General features: G+C 44.8%; 1 long non-coding RNA gene across 1 annotated transcript; it reads right to left on the bottom strand.

Moving 5' to 3' along the window:
• Nucleotides 1-3,380: 3,380 nt before the first annotated feature.
• Nucleotides 3,381-12,646, bottom strand: LOC120989913. The gene is made up of 3 exons (XR_005776342.1): nucleotides 12,125-12,646; nucleotides 7,702-7,703; nucleotides 3,381-3,393 (listed from the first exon to the last, which is right to left on the bottom strand). It is a non-coding gene; the product is annotated as an uncharacterized LOC120989913 (long non-coding RNA).
• Nucleotides 12,647-12,910: the final 264 nt, after the last annotated feature.

Raw genomic sequence — 12,910 nt, 5'->3', positions numbered from 1 at the left:
AGATGGTCTCTCCCTCCCCCCTGTGCTGCTGCCGCGGCCAATAAGAAGAGGGACAGGGGGAGGGGCTGTGGCCACTGCGCCACCAATGAAGATAACTGACCTGTTAATACAAATGCAGGAGGCGGGTGCCGGAATCAAATAGCCGACACCCAACCTCTATGACAGGGAGCGGCACCTGAGGGGTTAACTGCCGCTGATCGCAGCTCCCTGTCATAGAGTTCGGGTGTTGGCTATTTGATTCCGGCACCCGCCTCCTGCATGTGTATTAACAGGTCAGTTATCTTCATTGGTGGCGCAGTGCGGCCCCCCCCCCCCCAACACCCCAGTATAATAAACATTGAGTGCGGCCCCCCCCCCAGTATAATAAACATTGAGTGCGGCCCCCCCAGTATAATAAACATTGAGTGCGGCCACCCCCAGCATAATAAATATTGAGTGCCCCCCCCCCAGTATAATAAACATATAAACATTGGTGGGCAGTGCCAATGAGGGTTAAAAAATAAAAATAAAAAATTAACTCACCTCCTCCAATTGATCGCGTAGCTGCTGCCGATCTCCTGTTCTTTCTTCAGGACCTGTGGTGACGTCACTGAGCTCCAGCCTCCATCACATGGTCCATTACCATGGTGATGGATCATGTGATGTATCATATCCTGAAGAAAGTACAGGAGACCGGCTGCTACGCGATCAATTGGAGGAGGTGAGTTAATTTTTATTTATTTTTTTAACCCTCACTGGCACTGCCCACCAATGTTTATATGTTTATTATACCAGGGGGGGGCGCACTGCGCCACCAATGTTTATTATACTGGGGTGTTGAGGGGGGGGGGGGGCCAACTGCACCACCAATGTTTATATGTTTATTATACTAGAGAGGGGGGGCGCACTGCGCCACCAATGTTTATTATATTGGGGGGGGGGGCGCACTGCGCCCCCAATGTTTATTATACTGGGGTGTATATAATGTTTATTATATTGACCTTCTACTGCGCATTCTGCATTAAAGAATGCTATTATTTTCCCTTATAACCATGTTGTTATAAGGGAAAGTAATACAGTGAATAGACTTTCATCCTAGCAACCATGCGTGAAAATCGCACGGTTCAACCGGAAGGATGGATCCGGTATTTTGAATGCCGGATCTGGCACTAATACATTTCTATGGGGAAAAATGCCGAATCCGGCATTCAGGCAAATCTTCAGTTTTTTTTCGCCAGAGATAAAACCGGTTTTATCTTTTGCCTGATCAGTCAAACAGACTGACCTGAAGACATCTTTTCCGGTATAGAGCCCCTGTGACGGAACTCTATGCCGGAAATGAAAAACGCTAGTGTGAAAGTACCCTAAAATATTAAGTTTAAATCCCCCCTTTCCCAATTTTACATATAAAATATATAAACAATAAATAAACATATTACATAGCGCTGTGTCCGAAATGTCCAAACTATTAAATTTTTTAAAAATTTCTCCTATGCGGTGAGCATTCGCCATTTTTAGTCACCTTGTCCCCCCAAAAAATAGGATAGGACTGTTCTATTATGGGCCGAACGTTTCATAAAATGAGAAATGCACGCGGCTTTTTTTGGTGTTTTTTTTTTTTTTGCACGGTATTGATTATCGCAATACTTTTTTATGGTGACGAAAGCGAATCAAAACTTTGGTATTGAAACAACCCTACGCCAATCTGATCGGCGTAGCGTTGTCACGATACCAAAATTTTGATTCGGCGACTAAAAATTAAATTTGGCTCCTAAATTTTTCAGTTCAGGAGCCAATGGCTACTAGGTATTTTTTTTAATCTGGAGCACTGGATAGGGGGCGGTCGGACTCGGAGCCGGCGGAGGTAGAGAGGCAGTCGCCGGAAGTGGAGGAGGCGGGGTCGCAGACTAGGAGCGGCACGTACTAGGAAGCTGCGAGTTGAGCTGCTGGAGTGTCGGTGGTGGGCGGCGCATGCGCAGTACGGGGTACAGTTCGGTTCGTTCAACTTCAAGTGGCTGAGGTGAGGGCTGGCTGGGGAGTGGGACTGAGTCTGACTAAGTCTCTGACCGAAGCGGCCTCGTCAGTCAGTGGAGAGATGTGGAGACTGGAGTACTGTAACTGGAGTCACTCTGGAGACTAGTGTAGTGGACAAGTTGAGGAGACTGGAGTTATTTTATCTGTGTGTGTGTGAGCTACCGCCGGATCTCAGCATCTTCCCTATTCACACATATACCTGCTCAAGCCTGGCAGGCGCAACTGCGCCCGCATTATTTAATAGTGTGGTGTGGTAATGGTTAATGGCATTGGCGAAGACACAGCCACCTAATCCTATCTGAGGGGTCTGTGATTAGGTGGCTGTGTCTTCCCCAAAATGCCATTAACCATTACCACACCACACTATTAAATAATGCAGCTGTGCCTGCCAGGCTTGAGCAGGTATATGTGTGAATAGGGAAGATGCTGAGATCCGGCTGTACCTCAAAGTGAGGTACAGCCAGATCTCAGCATCTTCCCTAATCCATATTCACACATATACCTGCTCAAGCCTGGGAGGCGCAGCTGCATTATTTAAAGGGATTCTGTCCGATTTAACCCCTCTAACCTAAACATATGCTCATGTCCAGACTAATAAGAAGAATCCTAAGCTGGCCTTATTAAACCTCACTGTGGCTCTATTTGCCCAAAAAACAGGTTTTTATAACCTGTCAATCACTTACTTAAGGTGCCCAAGGGGAGGTCCGTTAATACAGGGTGCCCAGCGCCGCCTTCCCTGTCTTCAGCGCCGCCTTCTACAGCTCACTGCCGCCTCCGCAATCCTCCCCGTCCCTCTGCCAGATCCCACGCCTGCGCACTAGGCTCAGCCTGATGCGCCCGTGCGGACTCCTGGCAGCGGCAGGCTCGGGATCTGGCAGAGGGACGGGGAGGATTGCGGAGGCGGCGCTGAAGACAGGAAAGGCGGCGCTGGGCAACGGACAGCAAGGGGTGCGGCCGGGCACCCTGTATTAACGGACCTCATCTTGGGCACCTTAAGTAAGTGATTCACAGGTTATAAAAACATGTTTTTTGGGCAAATAGAGCCACAGTGAGGTTTAATAAGGCCAGCTTAGGATTCTTCTTATTAGTCTGGACATGAGCATATGTTTAGGTTAGAGGGGTTAAATCTGATGACAGAATCCCTTTAATAGTGTGGTGTGGGGATGTTGGGGTGGAAGGTCTGAGAGGTATGTTGGGGTGGGAGATCCGGGAGGGGGGGGCATAATTTTTTTTTGCTATGGGGCACTGTCATTTCTAGCTACGCCCCTGCTTGAACCCCTATCCCACAACGTAGCCTGTGAACAGTAAAGTTTTGCACTGTGGGTAAATCCCCTTCAAAGATCAATCCCCTAGTTTACCTAGCCTATTAGCCACCCTTTCCTTCATGAACCAGGTAGTCTCTCAGGAATTATTAACATGTGACATGGCACCTAAAATCCATGTCTGCCAATTCAGGCCTGCCAGCCAAATTCACATTTAGCCGTTTGCCTGCTGTGCGCCCATACTGCAGGCTACAAGCACATATGGGGCGTTTCCTGATTGGGTGGAAAATTGGGAACACATACTGGGGTGCATTTTCTCCTTTAACCCCTTGTGAAAGTGAAAAATTGGGGTCTGCTAGTAATTTTTCTTTTTCACAAATGTGTGCTTTGAAATCCTTTAACAAGTGTTTCTGCCTTCTGTGAGACACCTGTTTGCTAAAAAGTACCCTTTCCACCACTTAAAATGTTCGTACGGGAGTGCTATTTCCAAAATTTATATGGGTTTTTAATTTCTGGGGACCTCAGGAATCTTTTAAATGTGACATGGCACCTAAACATTTAGGCCCCTTTCACACGAGCGAGTTTCCGCGCGGGTGCAATGAGTGACGTGAATGCATAGCACCCGCACTGAATCCCGACCCATTCATTTCAATGGGGCTGTGTACATGAGCGTTGTATTTCACGCATCAGTTCTGCGTTGCGTGAAAATCGCAGCATGTTCTATATTCCGCGTTTTTTACGCAGCCCTGGCTCCATAGAAATGAATGGGGCTGCGTGAAAAACGCATTGCATCCGCAAGCAAGTGCGGGTGCGATGCGTTTTTCACTGATTGCTAAGAGATGTTGTTTGTAAACCTTCAGTTTTTTATCACGCGCGTGAAAAACGCATCAAAACGCATTGCACCCGTGCGGAAAAAACTGAATGCAAAATCGCTGACAAAATTGACTGAACTTGCAAAATAGTGCGAGTTTCACTGAACGCATCCGGACATGAAGTCCACCCCTCCCATGAGCAAATTATAGTCGTGGACACAGAGGGGCTTTTCAATGACAGAGGGGCTTTTCAATTTGTATTGTCGTGTCTGCGTGAATGGAGAAGAGCATGTAAACGTCACGCTTGTCTCTCCATTTCACCGCGAGCAGTTCTTCGTTACACAAGGCAGCCCTCTCCCCCCTTGCAAGACGGGTGGTAACGAGCCGTTGGGGGAAGCCCACGCGACTAGTTCGCGCGGTGCCACAGCAGCCAATCTGTTCTAGGAACAAATGCCTGAAGAGGGCCACACTTGTGTAGAAATTGTCCACATAAAGATGGTACCCCTTGCCAAATAAGGGTGACACCAAGTCCCAGACTGTCTTCCCACTGCTCCCCAGGTAGTCAGGGCAACCGACCGGCTCCAGGGTCTGATCTTTACCCTCATAGATCCGAAATTTGTGGGTATAGCCTGTGGCCCTTTCACAGAGCTTATACAATTTGACCCCATACCGGGCGCGCTTGCTTGGGATGTATTGTTTGAAGCCAAGGCGCCCGGTAAAATGTATTAGGGACTCATCTACGCAGATGTTTTGCTCTGGGGTATACAAATCTGCAAATTTCTGGTTGAAGTGGTCTATGAGGGGCCGAATTTTGTGGAGCCGGTCAAAAGCTGGGTGGCCTCTGGGATGGGAGGTGGTGTTGTCGCTAAAGTGCAGGAAACGCAGGATGGCCTCAAATCGTGCCCTGGACATAGTAGCAGAGAACATGGGCATGTGATGAATCGGGTTCGTGCACCAATATGACCGCAATTCATGCTTTTTGGTTAGACCCATGTTGAGGAGAAGGCCCAGAAAAATTTAAATTTCGGAAACTTGGACTGGTTTCCACCGGAAAGGCTGGACATAAAAGCTTCCTGGGTTGGCGGATATAAATTGTGTGGCATACCGATTTGTTTCTGCCACGACTAAGTCCAAGAGCTCCGCAGTCAAGAACAGCTCAAAAAATCCCAGGGCCGAACCGATCTGAGCTGTCTCAACCTGAACTCGACTGGGCGGTGAAAGGGGGAACTAATGGTGCGGCTGAAGTTGGTGACTGCCAATCAGGATTTGCCAGCACCTCAGGGACTCTAGGGGCTCTACGGGCCTGTCTGTGCGGTGGCTGCGACGGGGTAACTACTGCACGTGCCACCGTACCAGCTTCAACTGCCCTTCTGGTGCTCGCTACTTCACCATGTTGTACGGCAGTGCTGGTACTAGGTCCAGGGAGGGCTGCGCTGCTGGTGTATGCCTCACCACGTGATCCGACAGCACCAGCCCCACTCTGCTGCTCTTGAAGCGGATCCTGCGGTCTAGCGACACGGGGCCGGGTACGCCTGGTTCTATCAGGGATCTCCACCTCCTTGTCCGAACTTTGGGTCAGAGTGCCACTGCTTTCTACAGGTTCATATTCTGACCCGCTAGATTCGTCAGATGAGGGTTCCCATTCCTCATCCGACTGGGTCAGAATCCTGTAGGCCTCTTCAGAAGAATACCCCGTTTGACATTTTGGACTACTAAATTTAGGGGTATTCCCTGAGACTACCCAAGAAAAAAAGCAAGCCTGTCTTACAAAGGGGAGGCTAGCGAAGTACCGGAGGCCGCTGCGGTTGATAAAAAATATCAAAACTGATTTTTTTATCGCCGCAGCGCTTGGAAAGTGATTGTGCAGTGATCAAAAAAATATATATTTTTTGTCACTGCGGCGGGGCGGGTGTGGGTGAACGCACGTGTGGGCGACCGATCAGGCCTGATCGGGCAAACACTGCGTTTTGGGTGGAGGGCGAGCTAAGGTGACACTAATACAATTATAAATCTGACTGTGATCAGTTTTGATCACTTACAGATACTATAAATGTACAAATGCTGATTAGCGATACGCTAATCAGCGAATCAGTGACTGCGGTGCGGGGGGGCTGGGCGCTAACCGACGCTAAACTACCTAACCAAGGGGCCTAAACTATCCTAAAACCTAACAGTCAATACCAGTGGAAAAAAAAAAGTGACAGTTTAGGCTACTTTCACACCTGCGTTTAGGTTGGATCCGTCTGGTATGTGCCCAGACGGATCCGCACCTATAATGCAAACGTTTAGATCCGTTCAGAACGGATCCGTTTGCATTACCATGAACAAAAAAAAAAAAAAAAAAAATTTTTTTTTTTTTTGTTCATGATAATGCAAACGGATCCGTTTTGACTTTACATTGAAAGTCAATGGGAGACGGATCAGTTTGAAAATTGAGCCATACTGTGTCAACTTCAAACGGATCCGTCCCCATTGACTTACATTGTAAGTCTGGACGGATCCGTTTGCCTCCGCACGGCCAGGCGGACACCTGAACGCTGCAATCTGCGTTCAGGTGTCCGCCTGCTGAGCGGAGCGGAGGACAAAAGGAGCCAGACTGATGCATTCTGAGCGGATCCGCCTCCACTCAGAATGCATTAGGGCTGGACGGATCCATTCGGGGCCGCTTGTGAGCCCCTTCAAACGGAACTCACAAGCGGAGCCCCGAACGCTAGTGTGAAAGTAGCCTTACACTGATCACTTTTTTCCTTTCACTAGGTGATTGACAGGGGCGATCAAGGGGTTAATTCGGGTGATGGGGGTGATCTGGGGCTAAGTGTAGTGTTGGTGGGTACGCACAGTGATCTATGCTCCTCTGCTGGAACCAACCGACGAAAAGGACCAGCAGAGGAGCAGACAAGCCATTTAACACATCATATTTACTAATATGATGTGTTATCTGGCTTGTGATTCGTTTTTTTGAAAATCGCCAGCCTGCCAGCCAATGATCGTGGCTGGCAGGCTGATGACGAACTTGTCCTCTAACTTTTGCCGGCCCGCGATGCGCATGCGCGGGCCGGCTTTGAGCGAAATCTCGCGTCTCACGAGATGACGCGTATATGCGTGACTGTGCGCAGCGCTGCCGCCTCCGGAACGCGATCCTGCGTTAGGCGGTTAAGGTGAAAAGTGGCTCGGTAGTGAAGGGGTTAATGTACACTTCGCAATTATGATCAATGATACAAAAGTCTAGAGAGACTTTATTATGCACTCGTCATTTTACTTGATTTATACCCATTCAAGGTTTTATTTAATGAGATTAATGCATGAATTGGAAAGACTAGGAAACTACTAGATACACATTGCTTGAAAATGGCTCCATGGGGCAGCTGAAATATTGCTTTGTGGACCTTGGGTGAACCTGTGGGCCAGATTTATCACTACACTTACATCTTACTACACTTTTAGATATGTCCAAAGTCACTTTTGGCTAAGTCAGATTTATTAATGGTCCTTTAATACTGTGATAAATGTGGTTTGACGGTAGCAGTTTTTGGTCGAACTCTAGGTCCGAACCAGATCTTGAGAGAGACCAATAATTAGTATAAAACAAGTGGATCTACGAAATCGGGGTATACCACTGAGGAAGGGGAAAGCATCTCCCCGAAACACGTCTGGTGAATACTTGGAAAAATACCCCGCTCTCCATGGATAAAAGTGCACTATAAAGAAGAAGAATTAGGATTTTCTCTATCTCAGAAAGACCTCAAATACGTCATCAACCTGTGCCTGAAGTTACGAGTACGTGACTCTCATACCAAGTCAGCTCTTGGAAGCAGCTGCGAAATACACGTGGGACGCGACGGACTCCATAGCCGGGACGCCGGCATCCAGCACGGAGTAAAAGTCGATTTACCAGTCCCAGCGAACTTGAGAACCAGGCAAAGGTAAGCCCACATAGTGGGTAAAAACTCATGAGGCAATATATCAAACTAATAAGACGGAGAAATTGATGAACTGCACCCGGTTATATGTCAAGAACATTTTCCAGCCATTGAACAAAATTGAATGAATCAAAATTACACCTTGTTGATATCGCAGAGACTGGATACTTTCTACAAAGATTATTAACTGGATAGGAGAAGTTACTTATGTAGAGCGCTACTTGTGTACTTAGAATTGGATACACATCATATTCACTAAGGACATTCAACGGCATTTAACATTTACGTGTGTTTTTTTTATTTGGACATAGGACTGAATTATATTGTTTAATGTGTTTTTAGTGGATTGGTCACATTTACCTTCCTTTTAGAATTGATATCATATAGAGGATACTTTATTCATTTTGGCAAAGGCTGCCTATACAATATATCCTCCCCCCTCTCAATTGTATTGGGGAACACTTCAGTGAGGATTTTTGGATCGGTGACCTCTGTCCAAAAAGCATCCATCTTTTCTATGTATCTCATCAATATTATTTTTATTTGTATTATTATAACTTTTTAACATATATGTCATAATAAATTTGTCCTATATTTCCGTTTGAGTGCCCATCTATATTTTTTCTTACATTTATTCCAATTTTGAGGGGTGCACCTACCTTGAAAGAGCAGGGGTGAGCGGATCTCTGTAACATTATCTTTCAGTAAGTGGCTTTAAAAAAAAGTCGCACGTCTTTACGAAAAAGTCGCACATTCTATTTAAATAGTCGTACGTTTGCATATGTTATAGATAAAAAGCTGTGTGTTTATAGGTTTCCGACAGAAAAGTCGCAAGATTTACTTTATTATCAGTTGTACCTAAGAGAACATGGCAAACATGGACCCCATCTTTGATGACAGATCTTTTTGATGATGAAAAAAGGAAAAGAAGAATTTTACAGAAGAAAAAATATTAGTTGAAAAGGTAAAAAAAAAAAAAAAAAAAAAAAATATCAATTAAAAAAAAACTTTAAAAAACAAAACTACATGTTATACTTTACAATATATTTAACCAAATATGCATTAATAAAACATTATTAATTCTAGTAAAATAATGAAAACTAATTAATTTATGTTGATGAACATTTTTACATTTAACATTCAACATTCATAAAGGTTAAAAGATAAGAAAAAAAAAAAAAAGGTAAAAGAGTCTTCTGTTTAATACCAATGTTATAAGTGCAGGAAATATATATATACATATATACACACACACAGTGGCGGAAATAATTATTTGACCCCTCACTGATTTTGTAAGTTTGTCCAATGACAAAGAAATGAAAAGTCTCAGAACAGTATCATTTCAATGGTAGGTTTATTGTAACAGTGGCAGATAGCACATCAAAAGGAAAATCGAAAAAATAACTTTAAATAAAAGATAGCAACTGATTTGCATTTCATTGAGTGAAATAAGTATTTGAACCCCTACCAACCATTAAGAGTTCTGGCTCCCACAGAGTGGTTAGACACTTCTACTCAATTAGTCACCCTCATTAAGGACACCTGTCTTAACTAGTCACCTGTATAAAAGACACCTGTCCACAGAATCAATCAATCAAGCAGACTCCAAACTCTCCAACATGGGAAAGACCAAAGAGCTGTCCAAGGATGTCAGAGACAAAATTGTAGACCTGCACAAGGCTGGAATGGGCTACAAAACCATTAGCAAGAAGCTGGGAGAGAAGGTGACAACTGTTGGTGCGATTGTTCGAAAATGGAAGGAGCACAAAATGACCATCAATCGACCTCGCTCTGGGGCTCCACGCAAGATCTCACCTCGTGGGGTGTCAATGGTTCTGAGAAAGGTGAAAAAGCATCCTAGAACTACACAGGAGGAGTTAGTTAATGACCTCAAATTAGCAGGGACCACAGTCACCAAGAAAACCATTGGAAACACATTACACCGCAATGGATTAAAATCCTGCAGGGCTCGCAAGGTCCCCCTGCTCAGGAAGGCACATGTGCAGGCCCGTCTGAAGTTTGCCAATGAACACCTGAATGATTCAGAGAGTGACTGGGAGAAGGTGCTGTGGTCTGATGAGACCAAAATAGAGCTCTTTGGCATTAACTCAACTCGCTGTGTTTGGAGGAAGAAAAATGCTGCCTATGACCCCCAAAACACCGTCCCCACCGTCAAGCATGGGGGTGGAAACATTTTGCTTTGGGGGTGTTTTTCTGCTAAGGGCACAGGACAACTTATTCGCATAAACGGGAAAATGGACGGAGCCATGTATCGTGAAATCCTGAGCGACAACCTCCTTCCCTCTGCCAGGAAACTGAAAATGGGTCGTGGATGGGTGTTCCAGCACGACAATGACCCAAAACATACAGCAAAGGCAACAAAGGAGTGGCTCAAGAAGAAGCACATTAAGGTCATGGAGTGGCCTAGTCAGTCTCCGGACCTTAATCCAATCGAAAACCTATGGAGGGAGCTCAAGCTCAGAGTTGCACAGAGACAGCCTCGAAACCTTAGGGATTTAGAGATGATCTGCAAAGAGGAGTGGACCAACATTCCTCCTAAAATGTGCGCAAACTTGGTCATCAATTACAAGAAACGTTTGACCTCTGTGCTTGCAAACAAGGGTTTTTCCACCAAGTATTAAGTCTTTTTTTGTTAGAGGGTTCAAATACTTATTTCACTCAATGAAATGCAAATCAGTTGCTATCTTTTATTTAAAGTTATTTTTTCGATTTTCCTTTTGATGTGCTATCTGCCACTGTTACAATAAACCTACCATTGAAATGATACTGTTCTGAGACTTTTCATTTCTTTGTCATTGGACAAACTTACAAAATCAGTGAGGGGGTCAAATAATTATTTCCGCCACTGTACACATATACACACACACGTTCCCAACATAAGCATGGAGTGAAAATGCACAATTTTTTGTGACTTTTAAATTGTCGCTGTAGTAAATCTGTCTAGAGATTGATTTTCATAAGAAAACACGCCCACTTTCAGAAAACTGGGGAGCATAGCGCAAAGCCAGAAAAAGTAGAACATTTTTGCACAGTTTTACCGATTGCGCAAAAATTTCACGCCATATATTTGACTTTAGCTAATGATAAATCTGGCCCTATGTGTTTTGTGTCTGGACTTTGAACCCTAAGAGCTTGCACTTGTGTTTTTTGTTCTTTTTCACGGTGCCGCTCCGACTTCTTTTGTGGTTTGTGTGCAGTTTATAGCACTGGTATCCTTTTATATGGCAGAGAAATAGTGGACCAATTCCCAGAGGCAATAATGATATCCCACTGTGAAAATAAAGATGACGTTACAGTCCTAGCACAGTAAACACAGAGGTATAATAAAACCAGTTATGTCACCGAACAAAGATAAGGAACAATGATGAGATTATTGCACAGTGACAAATCTTCATACCAGAAACATAAAGCGTGGTTACAGTAAGTCCTAGTAAAAACAAACTAGTATTTCCTTATGGGGTTGTGCACTTAAGGTGCCCATACACCTTTAATAGCTGTCACCCGAGTGCTCAGTCAGCTGACAGCTCTCTCTGGCTCCCCATACACAAGCACACTCAGGTCAGCTGAGCATGCATGTGTTTTCAATCAGGAAAAATAGAGGAAAGCCGCTGCCAGCCACCTCTAGTGGGAGTATATCCCCCAGGAACCAAATCCCAGATCCTTCTCCCCCTACATAATCTGTTGGGAAAGAACTAGGAGCTCCCCAAACACAGTACATCGTAGTCTCTGTCCCACCGAAAATGGCGTGCCTAGTGTGTATGAGGGCATTCAGACTGCTGCATCGGTGATGAAAATCTCTAGGTGATGTGCAAAGGATTTTCTGCCATATGGAATAACAAGCCAGAAGATTTATTTATTCTTAAGCAATTTTGCATAATTTAAAAAATAAAAAACGATCACAACTTTAAATATTTATCCACACGTGAATTAATTTGTTAACTTTACACAAGTCTGCAGGAGCTGAGGATATCAATTTTGAAGGCATTGGCTACGTTAATAGAAAAAAACCATAAATAGGGGCACAGTCTATGCGGCTCCCCAATAAAAGATAGTATCCTATCAGCCCACCTGAGCTGGTTGTCAGAAGGCCCCCCACTGTCTGCAGGATCGGGACAGAAGCTGAACTGATCCAGCACCTGCGCAGCGGGGGATGCACTTGTGCATGGTTAAGAAGGCAGGTTAATGAAGCCGCAGTTCCCGTATCAGGCTTTCTTAGTGGAGATCCAGAAACAATGTACAACATTGTCAGGTAATCGGCAGTATTATGGATGTGTCCGCTCTTGTCACGATCATACAAGCTTTGAGAAGTTGTAAACAGAATTAGGGTTTGTTAAGGGTGCATTCACACGACAGTATGCATTTTGTGGTCCGCAAAAAATACAGATGACGTGACGTCCATGTGATGTCCTGGTTGCATCCATTTTTTTTTAAGGATCCATTGTAACAATGCCTATCCTTGTCCACAAAATGGTACAAGCACTTGGTTATCTCCAGCAGCCCTATAGAGTAATGTCTCATTCACACGTCAGTGTTTTCCATCAGTGATTTTTAGCCAAAACCAGGTGCGGGTCTAAACACCGAACAGTTGCAGATCTTTCCCTTATGGCCTATTGCACACGACCATATGGTTTTGCAGTCCGTTTTAAACGGATCAGTTTTTTTGTTTCAGTAGTGTTTCCGTTCCGTTTGGGATCCGTTTTTTTGTGGACTGGAAACGGAAGCATACTGTTTAAATAGTAAATACATAAAAAAAATTTGGCTGGGCATAAAACTTTCAATAGATGGTTCCGCAAAAACGGAACGAATACGGAAGACATACGGATGCATTCCGTATGTATTCAGTTTTTTTTGTGGAACCATTGACTTGCATGGAGCCACAGAA

Source organism: Bufo bufo, chromosome 2, assembly GCF_905171765.1.
Source record: "Bufo bufo chromosome 2, aBufBuf1.1, whole genome shotgun sequence".
NCBI lineage: Eukaryota > Metazoa > Chordata > Amphibia > Anura > Bufonidae > Bufo > Bufo bufo.
Note: the sequence above shows the minus strand (reverse complement) of the source record. Positions and strands in the feature narration are given on the sequence as shown.